General features: G+C 39.6%; 1 pseudogene across 1 annotated transcript; it reads right to left on the bottom strand.

The window, feature by feature from the left end:
• Positions 1-62: 62 nt before the first annotated feature.
• Positions 63-26,549, bottom strand: LOC309505878 (glutamate carboxypeptidase 2-like; annotated as a pseudogene). The gene is made up of 17 exons (XR_014211823.1): positions 26,511-26,549; positions 26,279-26,348; positions 10,670-10,775; positions 10,142-10,328; positions 8,693-8,794; positions 7,995-8,120; positions 7,675-7,861; positions 7,211-7,304; positions 5,595-5,690; positions 3,755-3,840; positions 3,514-3,633; positions 3,118-3,200; positions 2,609-2,672; positions 2,313-2,380; positions 2,054-2,142; positions 1,855-1,945; positions 63-1,737 (listed from the first exon to the last, which is right to left on the bottom strand). The product of XR_014211823.1 is annotated as a glutamate carboxypeptidase 2-like (transcript).

Raw genomic sequence — 26,549 nt, forward strand, 5'->3', positions numbered from 1 at the left:
TGTCTAACTTCAGGAGATTTTACTTGCTAAATCTAATTTTCAAATAGCATGCATTCTCTATATTTTATTTTTGTAAAACAGTGCTTTATTAGGAAGAATTTCTCTGGAAATTGTTTATAAAACCATTAAATTGTCACATGAATGTTTTATATATATAAAAACATAAACGTTTCTGTTTCTGCAAAGTCGCGGCTTCAACAACATATACAAAGTATGACAATGAAAATCTGAGGTATTGTTGATGTGCTTTTCTTAATGTTAAAAGCATCTAATGAGTGTGTGAATATCAGTTTGGGTGACCTTTATAGACACACTGACAGCGACAATGGATAACAGAAGAACTGATAAGAATGTAAATGTGTGCCTTTGGATAAAAGCTTCTGCCAAATGTATAAATGTAATAATTCACCTCAGAACCTGAAAATAAAACAAACAAGAACTTTGAAACTGTCAACTCTGTGTGATGAAATAAGTCTGTTCTATGACAAAGATTGTTTCAGTCGGTGTATTTTCAATAATGTCAAAGTAGTGTAATAATTATGAATTATTTGTCCATTTCGCTTACAGAGACTCCGCCCACAAGCTCTTCTGATTGGCTGTGACTCGAGATTGTCGCGTTGAACCTTATCGTATCGGGTCTGATTTCACGATGAATTCAAGTTCAGAAACAAGTTCTATTTGCATGTTTTGTAATTCTACATGTGTATGTAAGAATAGTTTTACAAATAATTCTCTCAAATGTCACAATTTAGGCAAGATTTACAAGCAACAAAAAACATTGCTTTTACAATTTACAATGTAAGTCAATAGAAATGTTCAACTTTATGACATTGTACAGTACACTTCATCAAAAATAACACTGTAAAACCTGTAAAATATGTCGGTAGTGATTGCCTATTGGTTCTAGATCAGGGTTGCTGACAGTAACATTACAGTTAACCCTAACTGAATAAGATTGTGAACTAAATTAAAGAAATGAATGCCATCCCTGCAAATCTCTTTGGATGAAAGAAATCTGCTTAATATTGACGATCTATCCACTCGCTCGCGAGAGACAGATCTGCATGTCAGGTCCTTATAGTTGCTGCGTTTGATCAAACATTGACATGTTAACCAACTATTTTTCTGAAATGTTGTAGTCGTGCATCAATAGCATGTTTTGAAAAGCAGATTTAAAGGAAGTCTGTCTGTCCGACGACCGGCTTTATTAATTATTTTATTATTATTTTATTTAAAAATTATTATTATTTTATTTTATTTATTTTTTATTTTATTATTATTTTAATTATTATTATTTTGTTATTACTTTATTAATCTTCACGGTACTTTAGACCGCGGTGGAAACACAGACAGCAACAGGTCCGGGGGGAAAAACAGTTCCTGGGACAAATTGTTCCTGGACAAAAACACGGCTAGAGTGCATGATTTGATCATACTAATCTTGCATATTAAATGATGGATAGTTTGCGTACCGAATGAGATGCCGAACTGCTGCATGGCGGCAGGATGCTTCAGTGCTAGCTGGTGAATGCTGTTAGCGTATTTGCTGAGAGACGAGGCGTATTCTGTACAGTCCAGAGGTAAGATCAGAGAATCAGCCAAACTGAAGATCAGTCCACCTCGAACACGGGCCACCGCCTCCAGCCTGCGGAAACTCGGGTCGTAGAAGCGCTCCACGATCTCATAGGTCTCGTACACGCTGTGGTAAACCGGGTAACTGCTGTAGCGCTCAGTTTTCTGGGGGAAATGGTGGTACAAAACTATTTAAATGCTGCAAATTTAAAATCTATTTTGCGTAGATGTAAACACTGACAGGACTTAAATAAATACAGTGTTGCACACAAACACACTCACCCGGTTTTTGGTGTATCTCGCCCTTCCAGACGCAATCCCTAATCTGATGAAATACGCTTCAAAATCACTACCAGAGCCCAGTTTACTGATCCTGCAGGGAGAACACACACATTTGAGATGCATGTCATGAATCTATAATCAGTCAGATGGTCTTATAGATGATTATGATCATCATGTTCCTGAAGCTGCACGTCAGTACCATGGTGCATCTCTGTCTGTGGAGTTATCTCGTTTGTGCCAGCTCTCGTACAGACTCATGCCCTCCTCTCCTTCCTCTGGACTCAAAACCTTCAGGAACATCACTAATTTACACTTTATCACATATTAACATCACTTGCTTTTATAGTGAGAAATATTGATAGTAAAACAGAACGATAGAACAATAGATAGATAGATAGATAGATAGATAGTCAGACAGACAGATACATAGATCTTAACTTTTCTAAACTGAATCTCACCTTCTTTGTGATGTCATAAACCAGAGTGTGTAGGGAGGGGGTGCAGTCGACCCTCAGTGTGTACATACCTGCACACACACACACACACACACACACACACACACACACACACACACACTCCATTATGAGTGTATCTCTGATAGACAGTAAAAGCAGTAAATGCAGTGTTGACCTCATCTTGTTCAGATACTGTGTGTGTGTGTGTGTGTGTGTGTGTGTGTGTGTGTGTGTGTGTGTGTGTGTGTGTGTGTGTGTGTGTGTGTGTGTGTGTGTGTGTGTGTGTGTGTGAGACTAATCCTCGATAGCAGAGTCTGCGTTGATGTAGGCCACGGCTCGCTCCTGCAGGACTCTGGCTTTATCCTGCAAACACACAGAAGAACAGCAGCTTTCAGCAAACTGAGATACAGAGAGAGTAGATTCATGCAGTCGTTTCATTCATATTTATTTCCATTCAACTTTTCATTCATTTATTCACTAGTACATTCATTCAGTGGTTCATTCACCTTATCTGTAATTTGTTCATTCAATCATTCATTCATTCATGTGTTCATTGATTCTGTAGTTCATTCATTCAATTGTTATTCATGCATTTTTAATTAATGCATTTTTTTGTTCATTCTTTTGTGCAATTTTTTCCAATATTCAATGATTCATTCAGGCATTTTCTCATTAAATCAATCAATCAAATCAATCATTCATTTATTTCATCATTAGTTACATTTTTCTATGCATTCAATCAATTAAAATACATTGATTCATGTATTTAGTCACTCATTTGTTCCTTCTTTCATTCATTTACTCGTACCTCTGCCCATTCTGTGGATCCCAGCAGTCCAAACTCTTCTGCATCCCAACTGGCAAAGATCAGCGTTCTCCTCGGCCTCCAACCTGACACACACACACACACACACACACACACACACACACACACACACACACACACACACACACACACACACACACACACACACACACACACACACACACACACACACACACACACACACACACACACACACACACACACACACACACACACACACACACACACACACACACACACACACACACACACACACACACACACACACACACACACACACACACACACACACACACATGGTCATCACCAAAGAAACTGAGAACACAATAAGTGTCCTGTTTAAACGGGCATTAAACTAGATGGTGAGATGACACACACCTCTCTTCATGAGTTTTCCAGCCGCTCTGACGTTCTCGTGCACCACAGCGGCTCCTGACACGGGATCAATCCCTCCGAAAACCCAAGCGTCACGATGGCCGCCCAGAATCACGTACCGGTCTGAACACACACAACCAAACTCAACTAGATAGTATAAAATAAAGCTACGCAAACTCTCAAACAGAGTGTAGCTCAACTCCGAAAAATGACCCCCAAAATAAACCAGATAATGTAATGTCACCTGGCTCCACGGCTCCTCGGATCCAGCCAATCACGTTGTAGATACGGGTCACCTGATTGTTGGTGTGGATGTTCATACGTACTTTACTAAAATATCACAAAGACAAAACAATGCTTTATTCAACAGCTTCAGTATTTTACATGAGACTGAATGTGTTCCTGTACTCTTTCCCAGGTAAAGGCCTGTTCACACCAAGGACGACAACTAATGATAACGTCTAGGGCTTCATTATATATCGTTTTAGCATCGATATCACAGATAGTCACACTGCAGGATGTGCGATGTCAAGTATAGGGATTGTAAAGACCAGGAACCACGGTTCAAAACGCAGACGATTCTCTGATTATTGCAAAGTTTAACCATCTTAGAGCTAAAGTTCATCATTTGCACGTGTTTTAGGTCCTGTCAGTTTAAATATTCAAGCGATTTTAAACCATTCTAGCGCTAGAAAATGTGAACGAAAACTCAATTTGGAATTGTTTTCTGTATTTAAGTCATTTTATTAAATGTTTTGTATGGTTCTTGCAGAAGCTCAAACGTGATGCGTAACACGAGACTGAACCTCATTGGTTCTTGCAGAAGCTCAAACGTGATGCGTAACACGAGACTGAACCTCATTGGTTCTCGCCCGTCAAGCGAACATGCTTGAGGTTCTGTTTACCACAACTGATGTGTGAGTTGATGAATGTCTATATGAATAAAATACTAAATTCAATCTGTTGATCATATAAAGTTACTGAGTCGCTTCAGACAATTTGGAGTAAACCGCTCAATTCCTGTGGATTAGTTTTACGATCTATTTATGAACTTTTTTGAAGCGTCAGGTAGTTGCGTAGTTGTCAATGGAGGGACAGAAATCTCTCAAATTTCATCAAAAATATCTTCATTTGTGTTTTGAAGATGAACAAAAGTCTTACAGGTTTGAAATGACATGAGGGGGAGTTATTAATTACAGAATTTTAATTTATTGGTGAACGACACTTTAAGGCCCTTAAACGCAGTGTAAGTCAATTTGGATAAAAGAAATCCACGAGATGCATAAAAAGAAATACATGCTTGCTTCATTATGCTATTTATAGCCTGCTGACTCTCTCTCTCTGTGTGTGTGTGTGTGTGTGTGTGTGTGTGTGTGTGTGTGTGTGTGTGTGTGTGTGTGTGTGTGTGTGTGTGTGTGTGTGTGTGTGTGTGTGTGTGTGTGTGTGTGTGTGTGTGTGTGTGTGTGTGTGAAATGGGCTCGTCAAACACAAGGCCATTGTGTAAACTGGCGGACCTCCAGAATTCACTACTGAAAAACAGCAGAGCCACAGAAGTGTGTGTGAATATTTCTGTGAGTGTGTGTTGTGAGAAGCAAACGTGTGGCCTCTGCCCCTTCATGAGATCGCCGAGCGCACAAACCTCTCTGTACTGCTGACATCATGCATTCAAATCAGTTAACGATTACCAGGAGTGTGTGAATATGTGTGTGTAAACTGATTAAGATTGTGTAAAGTTTAAGTCCCACTTCAGAACAGCAGGATCAGAGGTTGTGGGGTTAAAAGTCGGGGATTTAATGGTTGAGGTTTTGACTTTGGTTCAGAATAGGAACTGTCTGACTGACTGAACATAATCACAGTTTACTTCTTTAATTAAAAAACTTTTTATGATGCAAACAAGTCATTCCCTCCATTATTTTCATATTAAATTAAATCTTAAAGTAAGATTTTAAGAATCTTAAGTAAAGTATTTTGTAATTAAATATGCACTATTGTAATACATTCTCAGCACAGAAATCTGAACACTGGATAAAACCTGGTTCATATTAGAGTTTCATTGTTGATTTACAGGAAGGAAAGTCTCGTACTTCTGCTTAAATCTGTCCATGAATCCCGGTCCAAGTCGATACGAGATGTTAAGTGAACCCTTCCAGTTATCCGGAGGAAGAGGCCCGCCCATATGCCTACAGGAAGTGACATCATATAATGACTCGTTTCAGGTGAGGTAAAGAAACAAAATGTAAATGATATTGCAAATTTCAATTAAATGAAACAAGAATGTGATCAACTTTAAACAGTTAAAAAACAGTTTCCCCCATTCATTATGACTATTGTGATGGATTTTTTTATAAAAAATAGTAAACTGTATATCAAACTAATCATAATTCTAACATTCGACCACTCGAACAACGTACTCGTTACACACAAGAGTTTGTGTCGAAACCAGTGGAAAATTCTGAGATGCTGACTAGACAATATAAAAAAATATAACAGTCTAGAATAGTCTCTTGACATATTGAGTCATCAACTGAACTTCTAACCTTTAATGATTTGAGATCTAAGTTGCTTCTACCAAGTAACAGAAGGGTTTGCATATGAAGAACCAATCACATTGTAGGGAAATGATGTAAAGTATCATGTCATTTTTGCCATGCTCCTATTCTATAAAAACTGTTGTATTTGTTTTTTCTGGTGGGATTCTCTCTGAGATCCTCCGGCCGTGATTAAAGCATATTCAAAGGCATTGTCTGGAGTCTGTCTAGTTAATGCTGCACAGCAAGTGTGTTAGGGAAGCTTACTAGACACTTTGATAGTGTTATAGGAAAAGGGACGAGACGTCGTCCGACTCCTAGCCAGTTGTCGACTGTAGACGCAGAGCTAGAGATAAAGATTATGGGTGTCGATTGGAGACGCCCCAGATAAATGTATTATTAAGCGTTGACTGTAGACGCTTGGGTGTCGATTGGAGACGCCCCAGATAAATGTATTATTAAGCGTTGACTGTAGACGCTTGGGTGTCGATTGGAGACGCCCCAGGTAATTAGGAGTCGGGTGCGTAAGAAGAAAAATCTACCTGTTCCGTCCTTAGGGACGTTTATAGTGTTTTTGGGTGTGTTTTGTGTTTCTCTTTTTGGTCTCTTTTGTCTCTCTTACTTTCACTTTCACAGGCCATCGCTGATTGGCTGTTTTGCCTGTCAATCATTTGTAATGCGTTGAGTGGGTGTGCCATGTGAGGCGGGACCCTCATCATCCTGATGCTTGACACCTGGAGAAGCCGTACTTAAGGAACATGCTACTGCCGGCGAGGAGAGAGACTTTTTGTTCTGGTTCTGCCTTGTGATGTGTCGCCATGTTTTGTTTTCTCTTTGCTTGATTTACTTTGTTAAGTGTTTAGTGTGTCATGTTAATCGTGCCTTGTTTTTGATTGCACCAAAAACTTCTTATTTGTGAGCTCTGAAAGATTTAAAAAACCAATATCGGTCGACCACTAATTATTGTTAAATATTATTAGAATGATACTATTGTACTCTTAAAAAACTTGTATTATAAATATTAAATAATATTTAAATATCATTATTCAATCAATAAAACAAGCATGTGATCAGTTTAGTACTATTGTACTGTTAAATGTAAAAGAGTATTTAAAATAAAAATAAAAAAACATTGTATGCCATCAAGCTGTTTTTATCAGTGTCCGACTCACTGCAGCAGGAGAACTGCATCATCATATCCAATGGGATGCACTGGAATCCCGGGAAGCCCCACTGCGTCCTCCATGCTGGACCGGTAGGTGTATTCTACAAGACATTTAATAACTACATTAGTTTGTTAATATTAAAACTTAACAATTAAACTTATTGTGAAGTGTTAACTTTTTTTTAATTCATGTGCCTCATAATTATTAATCAAAATATCGTCCCCTCCCTCTTGCAGCAACATCTCCTCTCTGATGATGTGTTTACTGACATGAGGGCGGGGCAACCTGTCACTCAAATGAGATTGACCAATAGCAAACCACAACCATCCAATCAATTTCCCACAGACAAAATCAAGCCCCGCCTTCATTTGTTCTTGTTCCAGAAGAGATTTCACCCGGATATACGTCACAATAATGAAGAAAACTTGTGTTTCATGAGTCTGTAATGTCCTAGAGAGTCTCTTTCACACCTTTGGCAGGGTATCCAGGTGTGAGAGGGTCTCCCGCCCCGTTCAGGTTCAGGACGTTCCCTCTCTGAGCGCCTCCTCCTGGCAGATTCCAGCCTTTGGGATACGGCTCAACGCCCTCCGCACAGTAATCCGCAGGGTCCGAGAACAGCACGATCCCTTTAGCTCCCGCTAACATCGCGTTCTTCACCTGCACACACACACACACACACACACACAACACACACACACACACACACACAGAGCATTAGCTGTCCTTCAAAGCCCATAGGGTTTTCTTTCTTATGTGGAGATTAAATAACTTGTTAATTAAATAACGCTACCTTGTTCCCGCGGAAGATTTTGCCATATCTAGCGATGACGATTTTTCCCGTACAGTTTATTCCCAACTCTCTCTCAAGCTTAAAGAAATTCTCCGTCCGTCCGTAGTTAACATACACCAGTTCATCCTACAATTCACAAACATCAGGTTACAGCTGGAGACGCACGTGTGTGTGTGTGTGTGTGTGTGTGTGTGTGTGTGTGTGTGCGCGCAAATTAATTTTACTTCCGTAAACTACCGTTACATTTATTTTAATGTTATTCTCACCAAGCCTGCAGTTTTTTGCTCAGAAATACAGTAAAAACAGTAATATTGTGAAATATTATGAAAAGTTACAATAACTGTTTTCTATTTGAATATATTGTAAAATGTAATTTATTCCTGTGATCAAAGCTGAACTTCCAGCATCATTCCTCCAGTCTTCAGTGTCACATGATCCTTCAGAAATCAGTATAATATGATGATTTGATGCTCAAGAAACATTTCTGATTATTATCAATGATGAAAACTGCACACTTTTGAATAGCTGTATAAGTTTCATAAGTTTTGAATGATGAAACATTATGAGAACAACCCTTTTATTCCATTTTGAATTAGATGCAATGATTAATCAAGCACAGATCATGCGTTGAGACAATAAACAGGGTCAGTTTTGATTTCATGTTGATTTTACATTTGGCTTTGGTATGTGTGCATCACCTCTGGTTGACCTTTTGCAGAGAAAGCACTATAAGGAGGAACGATATCAGTAACATCTTCATAACCTTCAGGGATCGGCTCAGCCAGAGAGGTGTTAAAGATCTGAGAGAGAGAGAGAGAGAGACATCTGCTATTGATTGAATTATGCACTGTAATCACTATAAACCGTCATGGACTTTAATCTGTCACCATCACAACCAAGCTGGAGCCGCTACTCGCAGCCTCACTCGTGACGAGATAAAGGCCTTAAAAACACACTTGCTCTTCATCAGGCTTCTGATGTCATGAGAGAGAGAACAGAACATGTTCAGTATTGAGTCCTCTTCATTTTTAACTGTTCAAGATTCTAGATTTATGTTTTTTGGGGGTATTACATTTTGAAGTTGCATTATACGTTCTTCAGATCCTTAAAATAAAGTGCATGGATGTCTCTCTAAAGAGCTAGAGAATATAAATGTCTTTCTTTGAAGAACTTCCTCCAATGACATCATCAGGCCTGTTTCGTTCTAAAAATTTGGGTTAAAAGACAATTTTTTAAAAGATAGAATTTTGGACTAAATAGAACACAACAGTCGGGTTCCAGAAAGTAAAAACTCCATTATTTTCTCCATAAGGGAATTGATTTTGAACGTTAAATAATAAATCTTTAAAGACTGTGAGCACTGTGAGCACTGAGGTTGTTAATCGATGGTATTTGCTTCTGTTGAAGCCATTAGCCTGCAATATTTCAGCTTAGTTTTAAAATAATTGTGTTGAACAGTGGAATTCGCAGTGAGAAACTACATTACCCATGATGCAGTACAGAGAATTACACCAATCAGAGTCGAAAAAAGCAACACGTGCCAAAATAGTTTTATAGCTCCGCCCACTCACATGAAGCAGCGAATGACGTGATCGAGTCGATCTCCTTACACTCAAAATATTGAAATGTTTTATATATATATATATATATATATATATATGCATATTTTGTAATATATTGTTTTTATTCATATTCTCAACATTTGTAAACGAGTAGCTTTATTGCAGTTCACTAAAGCCGTTACCTTTGTATTTTTGTCTGATCGATATTCAAAAGCTTTTTTTGCTTTAAATCAAACTTTGTAGTGTTGTGGTTCACCTCGTGGCTGATTGGTTTGGTTCATGGCTTATAAAACTTTAACAATATTATAATCCCTATGGGAACAATTAATGAATAAAAATACTTCCCGGAACCAGCGCAGCTGAAAAAGTGGGCGGCACTAATGCAATTACAAATGTGTCTGTTCTGAAGAAGTGCATGTGGGTGCAAGGAAACTTTGAGGAAAACATTTTGCAATTTTATAATTGTGCAACATCAGTTGCAATATCTAGAGGGAAGAGAGTCATGATGACCATCACTAATAACTTCAGATCCTCTCAAAAGAAGCCTTGTTTGTGTGTGTTTGGGTTCTGGTTGTCAGTAAGTACCTCATTGCCCAGGTTGTCCACTATTGAGATGTAGTTGGGTCTAGTTTTATTTGGGTATGACAGCAACACGTCGTAGGGAACCAGCTCTACCGAGTCCAACCCAAACTCCATCCACTCGGCTCCAATCTGCTCCGCCAGATCCAGATTCTGCTGCGTTCCTGCCAGGTGTGGAAGCCTGGTGAACTTCCTATATATGACAAACATGAGACAAACATAATCTAGACTGGCTCATCTCCAAATGAGAAGGACAACTAGGCTAGCAAAATATCCATCATTCACATTACAACATTAATATTCATTCCACATAAAACATTCTTCACTAAACTAAATAAAAACACTATTATTAAATAAAGAAAATAAAAAGATAAACACTTTTAGTTCATAAATTACTTAAAAATTATGTAACTCCTATATTTATATGACCTATAATCCGCCAACAATACATGCAGTTGTATCACCACCTTACTGTATGTTTTAGATGCACTTAATATCATTCAATAATATCAGGACTAGTTTATTTGAAGGCACCTGAGATGGTGTTTAATATTCTCTGCTTGCATCTCATCCAGAAAGTCTCGCAGGAAGCTTTTCGACGCGTGTCCATGATTGACAGTAGTAGGTCGAGCAAACCAGCCTAAGATGATGAGAAACACACACGTTACACCAAACCTGGGGCCTGTACCATGAAGGTAGCTGAACAAACTCGAGGTTACAGGATTAGTTTTGAGTTGACAAAACCAAACCGATGCAATCAATATGGAAGCAGATTAGTCTCAAATATAATTCACGCAAACAACATGATTCACAAATGCGTATACAATTTCACATACATGAAACCTAATTCACGTACACACAAAAAAATCCACGTGCGTGAAAAAGCAATTCACATGCGCAAAATAAAATTATATACTCATAAAATACATTTCACAAAGGCAAACCACAATTCGTAGATATACAACTGTGCACAAAAACCTTTGAATGTTTAAAATGTACGAGTGTATCCTTGCATTTGAATGTGCAAATCGTCATTCACGTACGAATCGCCTTAGATATGTGTGTGTGTGTTTTTGAGACTTTCCTGGCAGCATAACACTCGTAACACAGAGCAGTCGTACTCTTTAGCCAATCAGATTTAAGCTTATCAATCGACCAATCAGTATCACGTGAGGGCGGGCCTATCTACATGTTACGTCATCAACTTTCGACCAGTTCATGGCTGAGCAGAGGTAAGTGCAGTTAATCGTTCATTTCTGTGTTTACTGAAGTTAAAGAGTTCGAGATCAGTTGAAGCAATAGTTTATGAACTATTAACTGATGTAAGCAAGTGTTGTTGTAATTAGATGTCCCATATCGTGTCAAAAATGAAGAAGAATGATGCTTGTTTTCAATGTTTTGTTGTATTTTAGCTGAAGGTACAGACAGCTTTCACAGCTACAATCACGCTAATGATTGCAAAACAATCATCTGTGGTCAATACCCATCGAGATTGTTCTTTAAATAGTGAATAGACCAATTGTAATGAGCACCCAGTGTTTTTTGCCATTTGTGTATGATGTTAAATTATTATTAACACTTGTTTCCCTGCATTTTTCAGGATTACTCACCTTTGGTGTGACATCTGGATAGCAGTCACGAACATCTTAATTCATGTTGTTTCTTTATTCTCTTTTATACTTTTTTTCTTGTATTTATGTCTTAATTGGTAACACTTTATTAAAACGTTTCATTAGTTAACATGAACTAATAATGAACTGCACGTGAACAGCCTTTATTATTTTTTGTTAATGTTAACATTTACTAATACTTCATTAAAATCTTGTTAACATTAGTAAATGCACTGTAAACTAACAATGAACAGCTGTATTTTTAACTAACGTTAACAAAGATTAACAAACATAGCAACAAATGTATTGCTCATGGTTATTTAATACATGAACTAATGTTAACTTAGTTATTGTACCTTATTGTAGAGTGTTACCAATATATTCAACATGCATTTCCTTATGCTGTATTGTAATCTCAAGGTTTTTAAATAAGGTTTTTTATTGTCATCTTAAGGTCTCACAGGACAATATTGTGAAGCATTAATTTTACTTTGCCTAGTAAAATAGGCAAATCTGATTTTATGCTGATGAGACAAAGGTACTTATCATAGAGAGGCAATTAAGATTATGCGACTAAGATTATTCAGTAAACTCTATTCAAATACCATCACTTAATTTCCCACGTCCTCTGTCTGCACCTCTTGTACTATAGGGGTTTTAGTACTTTAAATATCAGGACAAAATCTTATATGTCCTAACAGAGAGGTCTACTGATGACCGGACTGAACAATTCATTTTTTTACTTTTCTCTTGATGTATTGCACTTATATTTATATACTTAAAAGCAAAGAAGACTCTGACTGGATCTCACAACTCCTGAAGAGACGTATATTTCTCTGTACTGAATATTGTGCTTCACAGTTTAGACTGTCAGTTCATGATCTTCATATGTAACAGGAACATTAATCATGATCAAGTCATTTTATATATTTTATTCCCAAAGGATTCGGAAACTTTCAAATTAATAAATCGTGTACATCAAATTGAACTATGTCTGAATCTTTTAATTCTTACAAGAACATTTAATAATGCATGCATAGCAAGGCTTTATTCCTAAAGCGTGTACATATAGTCCGCAGGAGACAAATGGATACAGTAACAATGCATCACTTTCAACCACTTGTTGAAACAACTGTCAAAATGGATGGCTTGCAACATGACTGTTTTCAAAGAATTACAGTAGAAATGGTAAGACCACAGTACTGGTTGTCTGCAACTTCATACATCATCTGTCTTGGAAATCTGAAACAATAAAACTACATAATATATGCAGATCAAAACATGTCTCCTATATATTCACATCATTACATACATTATCATAGGTTGAATGTGTGGTGGACAGGACATGAAAATCCATCAATACTAAAAATAAATGTTTATATTCACATGTGGACTAAACAGCAGTTAATAAACTATTGCTTCAACTGATCTCTAACTTCAGTTAACACAGAAATGAACGATTAACTGCACTTACCTCTGCTCAGCCATGAACTAGTCGAAAGCTGATGACGTAACATGAAGGTAGGCCCGCCCTCACGTGATACTGATTGGTCGATTGATAAGCTTAAATCTGATTGGCTAAAGAGTACGACTGCTCTGTGTTACGAGTGTTATGCTGCCAGGAAAGTCTCAAAAACACACACACACATATCTAAGGCGATTCGTACGTGAATGACGATTTGCACATTCAAATGCAAGGATACTGTAACGACAATGACTATGACATGCGGTCACATGCTGTTCAAATTAGTAAATCCTGATCTCCAAGTCTGCTTGAACGGTCAAAATTGCATCTTTGTGGCTCCCCCGAGGGACATTTGAGTCACATAAGGAAACCCTGTTTTCTTAGAATCCCCTCTAAAACCCCCATTTCAGCTCTGGACTCCCTGTGACTTTTACAACCTCACAGACTCGTGACATTCCAGAACACACACACACGTACACACACACACACACACACACACACACACACACACACACCAACATCCTTTTGTGTTTAACTTAAAATGTGTGTAACTCAGACTGGTATCTGAATTTCCTGTATGTATGTGTGATTAATGTGTTGTGATCATACAGTTATGATCTTCGAGTGTTTGGATCTGAAATGTATTTTTGAAGAATGTTCTCCCAGTAGAATCGCATCCCGTAACCCGAGCTCATTGGCAGGTCATAAAATTTGACCACAGAGCTATCCAGCCCTATGCATGAGATAACAGGGTCGCAACATTCCAACACACACACACATACAAACACACTCTGGACTGTGAAACAGAAACCCCCTACAGAAAAGGACTTTTACCCATAAAGTCACTCCTAAAGGTACTAAATATATAAATTTGTGTGTTAAGAGGTGTGTGTAACCCATAGGAAAGCATATGTCCTATTTGTGACCTTAATAGAACTGCTATTGCCTATACAAATGCATAATAATGTATCGTTGCATGGCTACAACGCCTAGATTCTATTTTTGATATCTTTGTAATCCTCTCCAGCTAACGGAGTTGAATTCCTATAACAGAATTCAGTGATGCGCATTGTTTTATAAGTTCATATGTCTGGAGAAAATCCTCTCCAGTTAAAGTCAATCATGACTCATTCGAGTGGGCGTGTCTAACCGGACAAAGGAATCTTCCCGCTCGAAAAATCTCGACAGCTGATTCGTCCTTCACGAAGGAGGGGACGGCACCTGGGACACTGATAAAAGTCCAAAATCTCTTCTCATCTCGCACTCTCTCATCCTTCCGCTTCCAACTCATCCAACTTCTCTGGACCCTCCTCCCCGGCGCAGCGCTTCTCCAAGGAACATCTGAAGGAGGCCCTGGCCTTCTCCATCGAACGAACCCATGTTCCAGTCGTAGCTGCCGGTCTCTGCAACTAAGATTTCCAGCCTCTCCCATCCCGGGAGACGAATCTGAACTTTCTCGGTAACATCACATTCAGTGAGCCTTTCAAGCTTCCCGCGACACCGGAAGACGCAGCAGAAACAGGACACCATCCTCGCTTCTTGCATCAGCTTCAGCCTGACCAAAAAGAGCACTCGCAAGTATATTGATTCCTATAAAAGCTGTTCCAGGTGTCTAGGTCTTAGGTCTGTGGACTAAGTTACCCTCTATCTTCCCTCTATATCTTTCTTTCTTTCATTTCATGTTTTTGTGTTCGGTTAAATGTTTATTGGTTTGTTTGCATTTTTACGTACGTTTATGTTTGTAGTTTATATAATCTCTAGTGTGTGCCATTTTATTAATAAACCCATTTATACTTTTAATTGTCTCTGTGTTTGAAAACCCACCTTATAAAAGTCAATGAAACTTCAAGATCTAAGCTACAAGCTCGATATTGACTACCTTGAGTAGTTTTAATTCATAAACTCAGAAAGTTTGATATTCGCGGCCAGAAGATAAAACTTTCGTGGAGTTTAAAAGGGATACCCCTTCTTAACTGTAATGATCAGACAGTACAGAACAAGGTAATCTCGAAAATTGATAAAATAAATGTACATGCGACTTATGAATTATGACCATGCGTTATAAATATTAATATTCCCTATATTCTTGAGCTAATTCACATTTACCCCGAGTCGTTTACGTTACATTATTATGGTGGAGGATGCGGGCAGTTTCAAACTTCATTTTTGTGGGCAAATTCAGTTTCAGTTGAATGTGTATTATTGGTATTAATAATTGTAGGCTATACGCGCGTTTTGAAGTGTGAGATAAGTCGCCAAGGCGAACTCACCCAGCTGATCGCGGGCACAAAGCCAGCCCAGCTCTGCTAAAACTGCAGTCCATGACATTACATCTGTCTCTGTAAAGACGAAGCAAAACTCTTTGCAGTTGATACATGTAACATGATTTAAACCGACTAAATGAAGACGAAGGATCTCTTTTAGGACGAAGACGTAAATCTGATAGTTTTCAGTCGTAATAGGCCTTATGATATACAATACGTTAACGATAACTCCTGGTCAGAAATTGGCCTCGCGATCCAATTTCGTAAACCTACGCAAAAATCATAAAAGTGCTATTTTGATTAATGCTTATGGGAGATGAGCAGATGATAAGTCCTGCTCACAGCTGTTCTGATGCCTGGTGTGCTCACAGCTTAAGTAAATAGATGTTCAACGCCTGTTTGCTCACAGTTTCTAGTGATTAAAACACGAAGTTTTAATGCCTGTTGTCATGTAAACCGTTTTATATGTATAATATGTAATTGGAGGCCAGTTTTATGAATTAAGAAAACGGATGATAATCCCTGTTCTTCTTCTTTAAACCGTCTCATGTGTATAATATATAATGTGTAAATTGGAGACCAGTTTTATGAATTAAGAAAAGACGATAATCCCTGTTCTTATTCTAAAACCGTCTCAATGTGTAATGCATAATGTGTAATTCCTGTTAGTCACATGTTGTGAAACTCGCGTCAGTCTTCCGCATGCAACAGAAGCGCAAAACACCACGTGATTCCAAAAAAAAAAATCTGCTGAATTACGCCACTGACCGACACTAGAGGGCAGCCTCTAAGTCTGGGGCAGTTCTCAAATTACGCGCCCCCAACCGACGTCATCCTGCGTGAGCGTCGCCTCCCACTGACGTCAGCCTGCGCGAGCGCAACTACGCCATCTCGTGGCGTTCTAAGATAATACTTGCTTTCAATTTCTTTTTCTCTCTGCATTCATTTTTCTCTCTCAAATACTTAACTGCATTCAAGCTTAGCTTATGCTGATATTATTTGGAGTTAGACAATTCCTTTTTCTGTTTTCGACGGTCACACTTTAAGTTAAGTTCGAAAAAAAAAAGGAAAACTTTTCGAATTAAAAACTTAGATTCGATTCACTCAGTTCATTGATAGGTCCGCCTAGGAAGAAGCACGCCACCGTGTGGCGATCTTGGGTCGACTTATCAATATCTGTTTAACCCCCAGTCTGCAATTGAAGTGTCTCATTGCCACCCTTTTCGTTTGATTATTTTTTTTTTTATAATCAATACTAATAACTTCAGTGTTATTGTAAGGATTATAGGAAGTCATTCTGAATTTCAGTTTTGATTATTTTTAGTATGGATACATCACTGTTATCATTCTAATTTTCTTTCCTTCCTTATTATTAGTATTTTGGACCTCTCCTTGCATGCTTATTTGAATTTTAATTTAAACAAGTTTGCATTTTTCAAATTGTGTCTATTCAACCAGGTGGACCACTGAGAGGAAACACGGCCCTCACCCTTGTGGCACAAACCCACTGCCGGGGCCTTTTCCTCTGCCTGCGTCTCAAACCTGTGTTGTTTATTCAAATTTTATTTCATTGATAATTATTTTTCTCTTCCCTCTTTCTCCAGTCTCTCCAAGGGGGGGGGGGGGGGTAGGTTATTCTGATAATTACAACCAATTATCGTAATTTCCTTTGTTGTATCATTATTTTAGTAAAGCCTTTGCCTCTGACTCCTGCATACCTATTTACTCAATTTGATGAAACCAGAAAGCCTTAATTTACTTTAAGTCCAACATTGTAATCCCTCATTGTGTATCTATTGGCAGGACTCAGTCAGTGCACTGTGGTGAATGAGACGTCATCACTGGTTGGTTTCCGGTGGGCGGGGATCATCTGTCCGACGTTACTGACACTGCACTCCTTCTGGTGTTGGGACCGTCGGAGGGTCTGACCGCGCCCGCTGGTTTCCACCTGGATGACCTCTATTCACCCCAGGTGAACTAAAATTTGATAGAACCCATCCACTTATTAGGAACCACAGAATACTAGCTATTCCTTCGGGTGTATTTTAAGTGCTTGGACTCACCTTTCTCTCTCTAAGACAGACTTTCTTTCGAGGTCCTGTCCCGATAACCCACGCATCTCCTGGCCCGATCAGGAACTCTCGCAGTGTTAATAAGGCTTAGGCCTCTTTATTTTATTTTATTTTATCTTATTTGATTTATTTTCCTTAAATAACGCTCCCCGTGTTATTGTTTGTGACATTTCATTGCAGACCAATTCACTTCCTTGTGTTGTGTTTCCCTCTGATCTTCCCTACCTTCAACCTTGTCTCTTTCTCCACTCTGTTGTGATTTGTTTCTTTCATTTCACTTAGACACAGAACCTAAGAGAGACCCCAGGAAAAGCTGAATAATAGAGTGACGATCAAAGCGGGCGTCGCTAAAACGACCCCCAGGCTACCGCCTGTCCAAATTTCTATTGTGGGTTTCATCCATACCCACGAAATTGGCTCAGCTAACTGTCGGCATCAGTTAGCCCCGAAATTCTCATAAACGGCATAGCCCGTATGAGTATAGCTCATTTGACCCTAAAACAAACTTGCATTTTGTCTCTTTTTGTGTGTGCTGTGCTTCTCTCGCCAACAGTAAGCCGAGATGTCGAGCTCACCCTGTCCTGCAGTCCGCTGGGACGACCTTGAGGCATGGCTGAGGGACATAACAAAGACCGTGCTGCCCCAGGACCCACATCGCTCGAGCCAAGAGCAACGGGACACAGACCTGAGCCAGTTCGAGCCCCATGATCCAGCCCAGACATACAGCCACGAGCAGCTGTCCAAAATCTTCGGAGACCTCGCACTCAAACTCGTCGCCAGGGCCCGGGACAGCGAAAGGAGCAACGCCGACCTGCAGCAAAAGACAGCCGCACTACAGCTCCAGGCCACAGAAGCCCGGAAGGACCGAGCCCACACACAGAGTCGGCTAGACCAGCTAATCTTCCTGACCGAGGAAGAGGACGAGACGGACACAACGCTACAACAGGAAGTTGAAAGACTTCAAAATGCCCTGGACGATCTTCATCGGCACACAGACCTTACCACAGAGAATCAACACCGTTCCAGGCCAGCAGGTGGCGGCACGACTGTGACGGTGCCCGTCCAAAGCGTCGGACCGACCGCTCGGAAAGATTCTGGAACCAGCATCACCCGCCGTCCAGAACTCCAAGCCCAGACCGTCGAACCTGTAACCACTCTCTCCAGAACACTGGTGAGGCAGAGTCTTCTTACATCACAGATGAAGACAGTGCAGCCACGTCTGACACAGACACAGAAAACGAACACTGACACCTACTGCTTCAAGGTCCTGACTGACCTGCAGTTGAGTAACCAAACCAATGTCTGCGCCACATACAGACAACCCACCCACCCACCCTAACCATTGCAGTGATTACACAGCACAAACGAACTTTACCAACTACACTGCACGCCTCAGAGCCGCTAAAACGCTACCTCCGCTGTGTACAAAGAAAGTCATGCGGGCCTCTGATGAACAGACTTTTCCTATGCCACCACTTACCCCTCCACCACCCTCGCAGGCCATCCGAGCTCACTGACAACCAGTGCCTCAGACAGCTGTCTGCCACCACGCACATGTTGCGTTCACAAGACTTCAATACGCATTGTGCACCTGTTGCCATCACAGCGCCACAGCTCGTAAAGCCACAAAGCACAAGGGGGGGGGGCAGGCGTAACAATGACGCCACATGTGCCAAAAAGCCATGCATGGGACATCAAAGCATGTGGCATACCAACCTCAGCGAACCAAAAAGACTGTCCTAAACCAACTAAGGACCTCCATCGCTGGAATTTTTTTTTTCCTCTCCTTCTCTCTCTCTCTCTCCCTATCGCCTCTAACAGGATGCAGGCCGCAGTGGTTCGCGAGAAAGCAGCCACACTCACCAGGTCTGGCATCCGGCATCGCACGGAGAGAGCAACCCTGAGTCCTGAACACCAAGGCAGGACTCGCACTCAACACAGTCCCTCCAAGCATGGGCAACCGCCCAGCCTGAACACCTCACCTGTGTCCATACCTGGACCCCAGATGACACTGTGCGGTGCACCTCCACGGTAACCGACCACGCCCTGACTCCCGTCTTGGCTTTCACCCTGTACCAGACCCTACCAAATGTGAGCAGCCACAGCAAAGCTCACAAAGCCGTGTCTGGTGGTTTCCTATGGAACCGCAAAAAGGGGGTCCCGATCCGGGGCTCGCCTAAACCTCATTTGACCTGAGTCCTCAGTCATCAGCCGCTTGCCATCGACCATTGCGCTAATTTGTTGTTCGATAAAGTCCTTCCGAGGTCTTTATCTAACAAAAAGGGGGAATATGTAACGACAATGACTATGACATGCGGTCACATGCTGTTCAAATTAGTAAATCCTGATCTCCAAGTCTGCTTGAACGGTCAAAATTGCATCTTTGTGGCTCCCCCGAGGGACATTTGAGTCACATAAGGAAACCCTGTTTTCTTAGAATCCCCTCTAAAACCCCCATTTCAGCTCTGGACTCCCTGTGACTTTTACAACCTCACAGACTCGTGACATTCCAGAACACACACACACGTACACACACACACACACACACACACACACACACACACACACACACCAACATCCTTTTGTGTTTAACTTAAAATGTGTGTAACTCAGACTGGTATCTGAATTTCCTGTATGTATGTGTGATTAATGTGTTGTGATCATACAGTTATGATCTTCGAGTGTTTGGATCTGAAATGTATTTTTGAAGAATGTTCTCCCAGTAGAATCGCATCCCGTAACCCGAGCTCATTGGCAGGTCATAAAATTTGACCACAGAGCTATCCAGCCCTATGCATGAGATAACAGGGTCGCAACATTCCAACACACACACACATACAAACACACTCTGGACTGTGAAACAGAAACCCCCTACAGAAAAGGACTTTTACCCATAAAGTCACTCCTAAAGGTACTAAATATATAAATTTGTGTGTTAAGAGGTGTGTGTAACCCATAGGAAAGCATATGTCCTATTTGTGACCTTAATAGAACTGCTATTGCCTATACAAATGCATAATAATGTATCGTTGCATGGCTACAACGCCTAGATTCTATTTTTGATATCTTTGTAATCCTCTCCAGCTAACGGAGTTGAATTCCTATAACAGAATTCAGTGATGCGCATTGTTTTATAAGTTCATATGTCTGGAGAAAATCCTCTCCAGTTAAAGTCAATCATGACTCATTCGAGTGGGCGTGTCTAACCGGACAAAGGAATCTTCCCGCTCGAAAAATCTCGACAGCTGATTCGTCCTTCACGAAGGAGGGGACGGCACCTGGGACACTGATAAAAGTCCAAAATCTCTTCTCATCTCGCACTCTCTCATCCTTCCGCTTCCAACTCATCCAACTTCTCTGGACCCTCCTCCCCGGCGCAGCGCTTCTCCAAGGAACATCTGAAGGAGGCCCTGGCCTTCTCCATCGAACGAACCCATGTTCCAGTCGTAGCTGCCGGTCTCTGCAACTAAGATTTCCAGCCTCTCCCATCCCGGGAGACGAATCTGAACTTTCTCGGTAACATCACATTCAGTGAGCCTTTCAAGCTTCCCGCGACACCGGAAGACGCAGCAGAAACAGGACACCATCCTCGCTTCTTGCATCAGCTTCAGCCTGACCAAAAAGAGCACTCGCAAGTATATTGATTCCTATAAAAGCTGTTCCAGGTGTCTAGGTCTTAGGTCTGTGGACTAAGTTACCCTCTATCTTCCCTCTATATCTTTCTTTCTTTCATTTCATGTTTTTGTGTTCGGTTAAATGTTTATTGGTTTGTTTGCATTTTTACGTACGTTTATGTTTGTAGTTTATATAATCTCTAGTGTGTGCCATTTTATTAATAAACCCATTTATACTTTTAATTGTCTCTGTGTTTGAAAACCCACCTTATAAAAGTCAATGAAACTTCAAGATCTAAGCTACAAGCTCGATATTGACTACCTTGAGTAGTTTTAATTCATAAACTCAGAAAGTTTGATATTCGCGGCCAGAAGATAAAACTTTCGTGGAGTTTAAAAGGGATACCCCTTCTTAACTGTAATGATCAGACAGTACAGAACAAGGTAATCTCGAAAATTGATAAAATAAATGTACATGCGACTTATGAATTATGACCATGCGTTATAAATATTAATATTCCCTATATTCTTGAGCTAATTCACATTTACCCCGAGTCGTTTACGTTACAATACACTCGTATATTTTAAACATTCAAAGGTTTTTGTGCACAGTTGTATATCTACGAATTGTGTTTTGCATTTGTGAAATGTATTTTATGAGTATATAATTTTATTTTGCGCATGTGAATTGCTTTTTCACGCACGTGGATTTTTTTGTGTGTATGTGAATTAGGTTTCATGCATGTGAAATTGTATACGCATTTGTGAATCATGTCTTTTGCGTGAATTATATTTGAGACTGATCTGCCTCCATACAATCAGGCTTTATTGGTACCATGATGCAGCTCATCAACTTTTTCTGTCAACTCAGGCTTTGATCCTTAAGCTATGATTACTCCACGCGCGCGTGCACATAAAAGAGTGACGTCGACACTGAACAACCAATCGCGGGTAGAGCGAGAGCGATATATTTTTGCGGAGGAGCAAGAGATAATCATTCAGAATTACGGTGAATTTAAATATGTATTTCAAGCTCGAAACAATACGGTCTCTGCTGCCAAAGCAAGAGAAGACTGTTGGAGAAAGATTGCTGATTGTTGATGTGTAAGTTAAACAAATACGTTCTATATTTATGTAAAATTATGTATGTATGTGTAGCCTGTGTAATATAGCCTATAGCCTATTTTTATAAAATATAAAAAATGATACATGCACATTTTTTATATATTATAAAAATAGGCTATAGGCTATATTACACAGGCTACACATACATATACATAATTTTACTTTACATAAATATAGAACGTATTTGTACTACTAAGAAAGCTAGGGAATCCTATCATAAGATTAACAGAATAATAATAATAAAGATTTAAAATAATTCTTAACATGTATTATATTGTATAGTACATTTGTGCAATTTGCTTTTTAAAAAAACCAAAAAAAAACAACCAAAAGTGTTCATGTGATGTCACCCTATCAATATATCTTACCGGCAATTTTATAAAAGCCCTCTTTTATGGACATGTCCGATAAATGTCCGGGGAACACTATTAATGAAACCATTCATGTAGGCTACTCCTGCAGAGCGAGGACCACCTTACGAATGGTTTGACAAACCGTGTTTTCCCCGAGCTTCTGTACGTCACCCACCGTACAAGACTATACCACTTGCAACAAAACGCAACGCAATATTTGCGGTACAGTAAGTGCATGAATTCGACGTGTTAAATTCTTTATGTGCGGCTCAAGAAGTTCGCAAAGATAAGACATTCCTTCCGCGGAAAATCTGTATCTTTCATACAAGTAACTATCAGGAAAGGCAAGGGGATTTTGTCTGGCTAAAAACTCTTTCTCTACGAAGTGCTCGTCAAACAATTTGCGCTGAGATGTCCACCGGATTTGGAAAAAAAGGTGAAGTCATTGTAACAGACACTGGGAATAAGTTACGTCACCTATATGTTTGCTCTCAGCTGATTGGTCAAACTTCAGTCTGAGATCTTGAATCCAGAACATAACCTGCCCCGGAGCAGGTTAGCCGTGCAGCGTAAGATACCATGGCGACGAACACCGATTAAAGCCGAGCTACTTTCATAGTACCTAAAACCCATGGTTGGCGGAAACTAAACTGAAACATAGCTGGCTAGCCACCTAAACCGGCTTCATGGTAGGCTACAGGCCCCAGGGGCCTCATGTATCAATCTTGCGTACGCACAAAAACTTTGCGTACGCCAGCTTTCACGCTCACGGTCGTATGTACTAACAGTGAAATTAACGCGAGAATGTGCGTTCCTCCACGCCAATTTCATGTCTGGCGTACGTACATTTCTCATTGTTTTTGTCCGTTGGCGACTCTTACAGGCAATGAAGTGAAGTTACAAACATTACACAACGAATTGTTCTACAAGTCTATCGCACCACCACCTGTGGGAAGCATTGCTATTAATTTGCAATTTATAAAATAATTGACATATATTGTCACACGAGCATTATGGGAATATTCTATCAATTATGCAATTAAGTAAGAACATATAAAAGCATATGCAAACTGATACAACCCTTAGTCTATGGCAATGACAGCTTTGGTTTAATGTCCACCTTTATATCGGACCATTTCTTTTTAAGGTCATTTAGGGTAGACTGTGTACAGTTGAGACATGTGTACAGTTGAGACACCTTAAATAACTTGCGTTCGCAGCAAGCACAAGTTGTGATTTTTGCTGTGCGTGCGTATTAGAGTCCTCTTTGATCGTGGGAAATTTGAACAACGGACGCATCTCCGATCCGAAGATATCGGGGAAAGTTTTTTTTTTTCTAAGATATGACGTTCACTTCACCATGCACTCTCCACAATGAATAGCTTATTATCCCAATATGACTGTTAAACATAACTGGTATCACCACAAACGTTATTCTGTGCCCTAAAAACGGACATATTTCATGGTACTGTGTCATGCAAGGTAATTGCAAAATCTAGAGAAATGTGCGAGGTGGCCAGCGGGGGATAGTTGAGACACATATCTACTGTACCCCCGATAGAGTTATATAAGGATTAAGGAAACACACTGTTTAGTTGTTCAGTGTTATGATAACAGGTTAAACGTCGTAATTAGCCAGCATAGGACGCAAATTAAAATAAAATTAGATATTTGTGATTATTAAACTGTGTATTATTAATAAATATTGTTAAATATCTTGTTCCTGCTTTATACATTTTAACCAGTGCTAATTTAAATAAAATGAATGAATATAAATGGATGAATAAAAAAAATGTTGCCCAATTGTTATTTTCTTTATTTGTCTTTATTTTTTATATTTACAATGAATGGTTAGTTACCTTTACATCGTTAAAAATGGGTGTCTCAACTGTACCATGCACTGTCTCAACTGTACCACATATTGGTACAGTTGAGACAAAGTTGAGACAAAAAGCACCTTATTTTTATGATCTAATTGTGGAAAATATAAACTACTTGTGGGTATTATTGACTGATAATATCTTAGTCTACAAGCTAATGAAATGTCATGTGGCATGTCATGTGGAAATTCACTTCTTTTCAGTGTCTATTTTTGTGTGGAAAATCAAAACGCTAAAAGTGTCTCAACTGTACTCAGTCTACTCTACAGTGCGACTTTCAGATCCCACCGGCATCAGCCAAACTCTCCCACTCATATTTTTTCCTTTTGTTATTAATTCCGGAGGACAAAGTTCCAAATAATTTTTTTTTTTTTTTTCGTTTCTACCTCCGATAGTAGCACCTCCAATTCACTTTCTGTAAAGTTTCGTTTCTTGCCGCCATTTTCTTACTGTTTTCTTTTGCCAAAGTGGACTCATTACCATATTTCAATTAATTTAATTAAGGGAGGAGACTGGGTGGGGCGTTGTGCTCGTGCATGTGCGCTCAATTTTACGTTAACTGGGATGTACAAAGAGAATATGCGTGGGATCCTTCGTACGCAGAGATTCATACATCTGTTTTTTTTTGTGCGTACGCACATTTACAGCTTTGTCCGTACGCAATGTTTTAGTATGAATTCAACGCAAGTCTTTGTACATGAGGCCCCAGGTCTGAGAAATATTAGCAATTCCTCTGTTTAATGTACATAAGAGAAAGCCATGATGAAGGTCTGTTCAAAATTAAACATCATAAATGCACTCATTCTTAAAAATAAAGGTTCCTAAAGGGTTTTTTCACAGAAATACTATAGATGAACCAGTTTGAGTTCCCCAGAGAACCTTTCAGTGAACAGTTCTTCAAAGAAACGAGTGTAAGGAACATTTTAAGAATCTAAAGAATCTTTTGTACAATGGAAAGGTTTCATTAATGTTAAAGATTCTACATGGAACCACCAATTCTAATAAAGAACCTTTATTAAACAAAGTGAGCAAAACATCCAGGGTTCACACACCATTTGTGGAATGGATTTTCATGGACTTTTTTTCCCATGCAGATTTGGTTTAGCATGTTTATGAAAGAATCTAACTCACAAAGAGCAATTTAGCTAATGCAATATTTAGAGCTGAAATTATCACACACACACACACACACACACACACACACACACACACACACACACACACACACACACACACACACACACACACACACACACAAATGTATTCAGAAAATAAATAGGCTAAATCCCTGATTTATATTTCCATGAGTTTCAGATCTTTAAAAGAAATGTTTAAATTCTCTGATATTTCATGGTTGTGGGACACTTGAACATTTCTTCAAGACTGTGTTTATACCTGCATTTAAATAAAGATCTACCCAGCAAAAACATTTGCGTTGTGGCACGTTGCATTTCTGTTATGGCAACGTCGCTGTCTACGTGCTCACAACATTGTAACAACGTAGAATTGTAAGACGCGCATTAATAAACTAATTAACTAAATCCAGACATTCAAGACCTGAGGAATGCAGCACAGGAGATCTGGACAGGTGAGACCAACAGGTATCAAACACCTCAATTTGATTTTGACCATAAGCAACGAAAAGTGAATAAATGCGTTGATGTTTTTATGGCAAAATGATGCACAAAGGACAGACTAAAACGACCTCGCGAGAGGCATTGCACATAATCAAAAATACTTATAAAGGTAGAGAAGGTCACCAATAATAAATCCAATCAAGAAGAAAGCTGTAATAACCGTTAACCGGCAGATCTAGCTGATTATTTTATCCTCCGATCACATTTGACTAAGCGACGGACATAACTTGTTGAAAGTTGGAGAACTAGAACAGCGAGCAGGAGAAGAGAGGAGAGAAATGTAGGCGGGTCTTGGTTGGCTTGTGTTTAAAAGTTCATTGCAGCGAATCGGTTCCTTTGAGTAAAAATGATTCACCAACTCGCTCGATTCATCCATGAAGTCCTCGCGCGCCAT

The sequence above is a fragment of the Leuciscus leuciscus genome (genome assembly GCF_965113295.1).
Source record: "Leuciscus leuciscus genome assembly, chromosome: 9".
NCBI classification, from domain to species: domain Eukaryota; kingdom Metazoa; phylum Chordata; class Actinopteri; order Cypriniformes; family Leuciscidae; genus Leuciscus; species Leuciscus leuciscus.